Below are 7429 nucleotides of genomic sequence, written 5' to 3' on the forward strand. Positions count from 1 at the left end.
GAAGTGTATCGTGTAAGGGTTTCATTTTATATTTTTTAGGAAGCGTGTTCTCCATTTTCTTAGTAGACTACGGGGGAATGAAATTCCAAAAAAAATTAAACACGCCGCCTCTTTTTCTCCTTCTAAAATCCTCTACGAAATTAAGAACCCTAAAATAGACTAAACACATTTTCGATCATTCCTCTTCGATCAACCCAATCGATCGAACATACCAACACCTTATCTCCTACTAATACACATTAGTTAATTCTCGAAACCGATCAAAAGTGTAGTTAGAAATATCCTGGTGAATTCTATTTGATTTGTATGACGAATGTTATCAAGTCCAAGGGTAGAATTGTGTCAAAATTGTTTCGAAAATACACATTATACTCCATACATGGGATAAAACTTGCATTAATTTTCATTCTTTAGGAGTATCATATTCATATTAATGTATAATGTTCACTGTTCACATTCTTTTTGGTGAAATTTCATGGTTAAATCCTTATTCTTCCAACTTTTGGTACTTTTCATCGATCACCCTTTATTTTCTTATCAGCTTTGTGGGCATTATAATGTTTCTCATCAATAATATGTTTATTATTCCTTATATTGAACACACTTACTCCTATGCAGTGTCATTAAAGTCTGGTCTTTTTGAGGGTATGCATGTCTACTTTCCCAAGGGTCTAAATCAGAGATTCTCACTAAGTCACAGGTAGCTAGCTACACATTTAACTTATTTTGACTTGGTATGGATTAATCTATAGAACTTCCTTCTCAATTAGCTGACTTGGTATGTTGTTAATTCAATTTTGGACTTATATTTGCTTACAAATGAGCCTCACATGTCACATGGAATGTTCAACTTTGACTATAATGTACATTATTCATCTTGTGGCTCTTTATGGTTATGATATCTAGAAATCTTGTAGTTTATGTTCTTGCATGACATTGTACCTTGAAAATTCAAATACACTTTAATTTGTTTTGATGCAAATGTCCATTTTTGTTACGGTGAATATTCTTTCTTGATGCGGGGTAGTGATTACAGGACACAATTCAAACTAGGAAATGGTGGCCTCTTTGGAGCTAGTTATATCCAAGTAAACGATCCCTCATCTATTATATTTCAATTTTTTAATATTAGCATTTTCTCATGGGTAATATTCTGCTTGCAGAGTGTGACCCCTCACCTGTCTTTAGGTCGGGAAGTGTTATGATTGAATCTATTGATGTGGTAAACTTGCCTCCTTCCTAGGATATTTCTATGCTCCCCAAAACTACCTCATCGTTAGTTCTAGTTTGGTTCTAGCTAAGATCAAGGTATAAACTTGCAAAAAGAAAAGAGGAAGGCCAAACCAGTTTCCTTTTTTTCTATTTCTTTTTCTTCACTTAAAATCTTCTTCTTTTTCTATTCTTCTATGTGAAAACTCACAGAGTGGGAGAAATATCTTGCAAAGAACAAAAGGGATCTACTGAGAATGTCTGATCAAATAGAAAAAGGTCGGGAATTTGAGAAGAAAGCTGACAAGATGCTCAATGGTTGGGGCTTCTTTGGGTCCAAGTTTAAATATGCTGGTGATTTGTACGAAAAAGCGGCCAATTCTTACAAGCTTGCCAAATCATGTTAGTATTAAATATTAATCCTGCAACATTTATATCGTTCTTTCCTACAAAAAAACCTTTCATTTATATATTTTAATCTTTTAAACCTTAATTTTCTTAAAGATTACTTCTTGATAATATTTTCAAGGGACCAAGCTGGATCTGTATATGTTAAGCTGGCTGACTGTCATCTGAAAGTAAGTTCTTAATAGTTAATTCTATCATCAGTTTTTAAACCCCATTATAATCTTGATTTTGTGTTTTTTTTTTTTTTTCTAGATGGATAGCAAAATGAACCTGCTAGTGCTTATGCTGATACAGCTCACTCATACAAGAAAACAAGCACCAAGGGTATAAACTAAAAAGATAATGATTTTTAATCCATTATTTTTCCTGGATATTTAAAAAGTGTTTTCTTTTTCTTGTTATCTTAAATGTCTGCAGCGTGCATAGCTAACCTAGAGCAAGCATTAAGCATTTTCATGGAAATTGGAAGACTCAGCATGGCTGCCAGATATTGCAAGGTACATACATCATAGGATTATCATTTATTTCTAGTTATTTATTTTTTAATTTTAATTTAGTTTTTATATAATTTGGTTTCACTCTGTAGGAAATTGTTGAGTTATATGAACAGGAGCAAAATTGGTAGCAAGCTATTTCTTACTATAATAAAGCATCTGATATTTTTCAAGGTGAAGAAGTAACAACTTCTGCAAACCAATGCAAGCAGAAAATCGCACAATTTTTAGCTCAATTGGAACAGTAAGTTTCATATATATATATATATATATATATATATATATATATATATATATATATATATATATATATATATATATATATATATATATATATATATATATATATATATATATATATATATAATACGGGATTAAAATCAAGAGTAATAATACCCTGAAAATGTGTTATTACAGATTTCAGAAAGCTATAGAGGTATATGAAGAGATAGCAAAACAGTCTCTGAATAATAACTTGCTAAAATATGGAGTGAGAGGGCATTTATTAAATGCTGGGATTTGCCAACTCTGTAAAGGTGATGGAAACACTAGAGGTGAATAACGTGATGCCTCCATTGATGCTTTTAATAAGCCAGGAAGTGAAAAGTTTGTGTTTTTATTTTCTTTGGCATTGGGTCTACATTTAATGTGAAGGGAGTGATGCAATGTCCAAACTGTTGGAAAATTGAGTATGGATGACTAGACACATGATGATGATCTGTATGATTTCAGCTATTCTGAATCAGTAAGTTGCATTTCTTTTATACGTTTAGTAATTAGTATGATATGATATGTTTACATATTTTGCAATCTTCATTGGTCTTTCCTTTTTTGGTAGTCAATGTGGTGCTCCTTTGGTGGATTTACTCGGCTTGCTGCCTCTTTTGAGTAAGCACTGCATATTTACAATGTCCCAATAACAGAAAAATGAAACTACACAATGCTTTAATACGGAATAAATGAAAATACAATTCGTTAGTGGAAAGCGCAAAGACTATATTGCAATTAATATATAGTAATAAAATGAAAGAAATATATTGTGTTAACCCTGCAACTATTTGTCCGCTTATAGAAGTCCTTCAGAGCTTCCCACGGCTTTTTAACACAAAGAATAATAATTTATACTTAAGCAATCTTAGAATCAATGTTTATATTTAAAAAAAATTATTTCTGCAATTAAAAATTACCATTGGAGTTCCCTGTGAGTCAGATAGCCGACTCACTGACAACTCAGAGAAACTCAAGCTTCAAAACGCCAAACTAACTGTAAGACACAAAATCGAAATCTCATTATTATATACTTGTTAAAATGACATTATTATTATTATTATTATTATTATTATTATTATTATTATTTTTTATAACTACAACTACAGGAAAAACCGAGGAACGTGCAAGAAGAAAATGACACAGAAGATAAGAGTGTGTCCCTGAGCACGGCTAACCTCCTGTCTAGGGTGGACAGTTGTACTTCTGAGGAAGGTGGAAGTGGAAATGATGAAGAAGAAGAAATTCTTGATATTTGGAGATTTTCAGCAGAAAGATTTGGTGATCGGGTTGCATTGGTGGGTACACATCATGGCCCACCTACAAATATGACATACAACTAGGTCTTCCCTTTTAATCTTTAAAAATTAAAAAATTTCACGCATTTAGCTGGCAGGAAATGAAATGTAATTCAATAGTAAAAACACTAATCAGTTTAATTTGAACCTTATTTGCAGGTAGAGGAGGATATTTTGAATTTCTCTAAAGGTTTAAGAGTTATTGGAATCAAACCATGTGAAAAAGTTGCACTCTTCGCTGACAATTCATGTAGATGTCTTGTTGCTGATCAAGGTAAATACATTGAATTCATGAGACTACAAATGATACATATGATTATGTTTTTATACCTTCTTAGGTTAATAATTTGTGGGACATTGTCCATGCGGGGCCCGGGGACAGATTTTTAAGCATGCTTCCACCTTGGCATGCATATGGACATGCGTGTGGGTATTTTATACGTTTTTTGGAAATTGTGAATATTCCTTTTATGTAACAAGGGGCAAATTAGTAAAAAAAAAAAATTGTATACTTTGCTATGTTGTACTGTACTACTCGTAGAAATAATACATAGATCACTTTTTTTGGATTAATAAATTATTCTATAAAATTCATGTAAAATATATTTTGTATATGATTTAAGAAACTGATCTAAGTTTGTTATGCTATGCACTTTCTTGATCTTCCATATGGAACAAGGCATGCGTAAATATTTTTAATTTTCTTTAAATTATTGACGTTATTGGATTTTGTGTAATCTGAATGCTAAAATTTCATGTTCGCATGTTGAAATTCGTATTTTAGGTATACGATACTGACAATGCCAATCAGAAGGAGAAGTTTGAGGCCGACTTGAAGAAGGAGATTAAGAAACTTCAGAGGTATAGAGACCAGATTAAGACATGGATATAGTCCAGCAAGACAAGATTAAAACAAGTTGCTTACTTGCTTGTTGTGTTCTCTGGTTCACATACATAGGATATCTTCCATTGGTCATTATCTGTTGGCACTTACACTTTCTATTATTGATGCCACACTATCTCAAATTTAATATGGTTTTAGCTTCTACTTCCTTGTTGACATCTGGTTTTTCTTTCTGATACGTGTTGACGTAGGTTAGTGCCCCTTATGAGCACCAAGCTTATTGAGCGAGAAATGGAACCAGACAAAAGCTTTCTCCAAAGAAGGCCTAGGACAACAGCCCTAAACGGTATCTATTGCTTTGCTTTTTTTTCATATGATACATGGAAATAACCTTCAGTCACTGTATAGTGAAGTTTCTTTGTTGATGATATTTTGTAGGATCCAAAGGAGAAAGCCAAGTCAGAGACTAGAGATTGGTTGAACAATACGGCATAACAGCACACTATACTACTATCTTTATAGCATTATATTAGTACTTTAAAGGCTCCCCTTTGTTTTATTATTTACATATGTGGATCCTCATTTAGACATTATATATGACCATGCTTATTATTGGTTAGGTGTCTGAGCTGGAATCTCAAATCCATAGCTTTGAAGCTGAGATGGAGGGGCCACCTATTTAGAAAGGAAATGCAAGACCTGTCCAAGACTGAAGTCTTTTTGCCAAAAGCATTCTCATCAACCAAAGGTTCATATTGAATTAGTATAACATAATTCAAGCAAAACATATTTAGTCATGGGTTTCTTTTATTGTTGTAAATGTTTTGTTTTCTATAATAGATATTATTCAATATTAGCAACATTTACTTACTATTGGAATAATTATTTGTATTTGACATATTAATGCAAAGAATTATCTTTATTGTTTATGGTATTTTATTTTGTATTATGAAACTTTTAATGTGTGTTATTTAATTTGAAAATTAGTAAGTCTATCAAAAATATATAATTTTAAAAACATTTAAAATTATGACATGCAAAAATGTGTGTCGTCTTTCTTTATATAAAAAGCTTCCTTGATACGCATTTCGTGTCATAAACACGCGTGACGTACGGTTACGACACGCAAATCCGTGTCGTCTTCCTTTATGACATGGCCTTCCTTGATACACATTGCGTGTCATAACTGTTGTCGTAAATGCGTGTCATAAATGTGCGTCGTAAATTGACGATGCGCAAAAACGTGTCGTCTCTCGTTATGACAAGCCCTTCCTTGACACGCATTTGCCCATCGTCTGAATGTTTTACGACACGCATTGTGCGTCGTGAAAGGCTGTTTTTCTAGTAGTGCATGGATCTTGGATATCTGCTACATTTTGGATTTAATTACTGTTAACTCACTTTTTTGTAATTTGTGAACATATAAAATATTTAAACAATGTAACTTTGTTATCTCAACATATGCCATTTGGTTGCTATGTTTCATTCATATTCAAGTGTTATGATACTACATAATGACGTCATCCGCCCCCGGACGTTTCCGCCGTCCTGGTTCAGGGGTGTGACAATAGTCATCAGCGTAAGTGTTACTTGTCTAATGCTTAAATGACAAAGGGTTATTCATGTATGTGACCTCATAGACTGAGGTACAACATGGTACCATTACGAATTGATGGTGAATCTATGATTTTAGACTGCGACACACTTTGTGATGCATGGATTAAACCACTCCTTGCTGATGGGTTGTCATCTTAATGATTCACGCTGATTCCACCTCAGTGTGATTGAAACAATCCATTATCTCCTTTTTTTCTTCTTTAAAGCTTTATGATTAAGTGTAATGTACCATATGCTAATGAGAGCTTGAAAAATCCATGCCAATGGTTAAGATATAACACCAAAGCTTATCACACACATCAATCTATTCTCCCCACGTATTATTTTTTAGAATGTTATGATTCAGCGTATGAAGCCAAAGGTTGTTAAGAATTCAAAAATTATTTTCCGATGGGTACATTTCATACCAGAATGTATTACACGCACCGTACCACTCTTCCCATTATCTTCTAATAAAAGTGATTAGTGAGCCAGCGTATGACACCACACACTGAGGAAATCATGCAACACTATGTCAGTGAATGCTTGTTTAAGACCACACTATCAGGAGACATACCAAACATACTAGATTACAAGTTGCATCTCTGATACACTGATTGCTTCTACTGATGATCATTGTCGTTGATGCTATGTCTCGTTGATATAGCTTCCTTATTTCAACAATAACTTTTTTAGATGACGATTAAAAGGGCCATCAATATCTTGGGATACGTGATTTTTGTGCCGCCGATCTCTTCAATCATGATTACGTAAAAGGGAAGAATTTTTTTTGTATAAATTGGGAAAACTCCAACCTAGGTCACTTTTACAGGCTATTTAAGCCTCTATATGAGTTTGCTCCTATCAATAACGTCGTCATAGGGCCCTATGCCCTTGATTTTCCCATCATCATTCAAGAAAACAATGTGGCATTCTCTGATGACATTCCAAAACAGTTCGTGAACTCTGGCAGCGAAGACTTCATCGACTATGTCAAAAGTTGCCCTCTTCGATATGGCTTCTGTGACTTCCCAAAGCCCTTTTACCCTAAACAAGTGTCTGAGCTATACTATTCATGCTCAGTTGATTTTGATGCTCAAACCTTTACTAGAACCATTAGAGATAGTCAATATAGTACTATTGATATGGAACATTTTCGAACTGCTCTTCATTTTCCTTGATTAGAAAATTATTCTAAAACTCCTTTGGAAGAAAAGTGCAAGTCTATGCTTGAAAGATTAGGGTATAAATTTTCTCTTCATGTCACCTCTCATGGTCCACGCAACTACACTCTATGCCAATGTTTTGGTGTA

The 7429-nt window shown here is 33.5% G+C and overlaps 1 long non-coding RNA gene across 3 annotated transcripts; it reads left to right on the forward strand.

Moving 5' to 3' along the window:
* Positions 1-1151: 1151 nt before the first annotated feature.
* On the forward strand, positions 1152-5420 carry LOC111904134 (uncharacterized). Of its 3 annotated transcripts, XR_006185716.1 has the most exons (12): positions 1152-1611; positions 1739-1787; positions 1870-1941; positions 2035-2114; positions 2204-2355; positions 2529-2856; positions 2950-3721; positions 3836-3950; positions 4461-4537; positions 4772-4866; positions 4959-5052; positions 5141-5420. It is a non-coding gene; the product is annotated as an uncharacterized LOC111904134 (long non-coding RNA). The 3 variants fall into 3 exon arrangements; XR_002854436.2 differs by having other exon boundaries at positions 4959-5420; XR_002854437.2 differs by having other exon boundaries at positions 3488-3721; positions 4959-5420.
* The last annotated feature ends 2009 nt before the right edge of the window (positions 5421-7429 follow it).

This window comes from Lactuca sativa, chromosome 8, assembly GCF_002870075.4.
Source record: "Lactuca sativa cultivar Salinas chromosome 8, Lsat_Salinas_v11, whole genome shotgun sequence".
Lineage (NCBI taxonomy): Eukaryota > Viridiplantae > Streptophyta > Magnoliopsida > Asterales > Asteraceae > Lactuca > Lactuca sativa.